The sequence below is a fragment of the Chrysochloris asiatica genome, unplaced genomic scaffold, assembly GCF_000296735.1.
Source record: "Chrysochloris asiatica unplaced genomic scaffold, ChrAsi1.0 scaffold00008, whole genome shotgun sequence".
Taxonomy (NCBI): Eukaryota; Metazoa; Chordata; class Mammalia; order Afrosoricida; family Chrysochloridae; genus Chrysochloris; species Chrysochloris asiatica.
This window is the reverse complement of record NW_006408526.1, coordinates 32,219,746-32,220,887: the sequence shown is the minus strand read 5'-3', so window position 1 is coordinate 32,220,887 and position 1,142 is coordinate 32,219,746. Positions and strand designations below refer to the sequence as shown.

The following is a 1,142-nucleotide window of genomic DNA, read 5'->3' as shown; positions in this document are numbered from 1 at the left end:
TTGTTAGATATCGTGCCAGAAGATGAACCCTTCAGGTTGGAGGGCACTTAAAATACGACTGGGAAAGAGCGGCCTCCTCAAAGTAGAGTTGATCATGATGACATGAATGCAGTAAAGCTTTTGGAACCTTCATTTGCTGATGGGGCACAACTCAAAATGAGGAGAAGCAGCTGTAAACATCCATTAATAAACAGAACATGGAACGTACAAAGTATGAATCTAGGAAAATTGGAAATTGTCAAAAATGAAATGGGTCTTTTGCTGGGTGCTGTGGCATTGGCCAATATGGTCAAGTGTTGAGGTCTTCATAGTGCCAGGAAGCTCCGTAGCCACCAATGGAACCAAAAATGGCATGGTAAACAGTACAAAAAAGCCCATTTGGACACAGCTTTGAAAGCCAACTCCTTTGAAGTGCTTCCCATGCAAAGGGCACTGTGTTGGAAAAGGTGGGTGTTGAAGTCAAACAGCCAGATTCCTGCCATTAGGAAGTGTATCAGGGTCCAGCTGATCAAGAATAGAAAGAAAATCACAGCCTTCATACCCAACAATGGTTACTTGAATTTTATAGAGGTAAATGACGAAGGTCTATTTGCTGGATTTGATTGCAAAGGTCATGCTGTTGGTGACATTTCTGGAGTCTGCTTTACGGTTGTCAAAGTAGCCAGCATCTCTCATTTTGCATTATACAAATGCAAGAAGAAAAGGTCAAGATCATAAGTTTTGATGTTGAAAACGTGATGATAATAAATTTTTGTGTTAAAAAAAAAGAAATGAAACACATAAACATCGATATCCTAGGCATTGGTGAACTGAAATTAACTGGTATTGGCCATTTTGAATCTGACAGTCACAATGCTGGGAATGACAAATTGAAGAGGAATGGCGTCACACTCACCACCAACAAGAGCATTTCAAGATCTGCCCTGAAGTCTAATGTCTGTGACAGGATAATATCCATACGCCTACAAAGAAGACGAGTTAATGCCACTATTATTCAAATGTACGCACCAACCACTAAAACCAGTGATGATGAAATTGAAGAATTCTGCCAACATCTTTAGTCTGAAATTGATCAAACATGCAATCTAGATGTATTGATAATTACTGATGATTGGAATCAAAGAGGAAGGATCAGTCATTGG

General features: G+C 39.7%; 1 pseudogene; it reads left to right on the top strand.

Moving 5' to 3' along the window:
* Positions 1-285: 285 nt before the first annotated feature.
* On the top strand, positions 286-717 carry LOC102811283 (annotated as a pseudogene).
* The last annotated feature ends 425 nt before the right edge of the window (positions 718-1,142 follow it).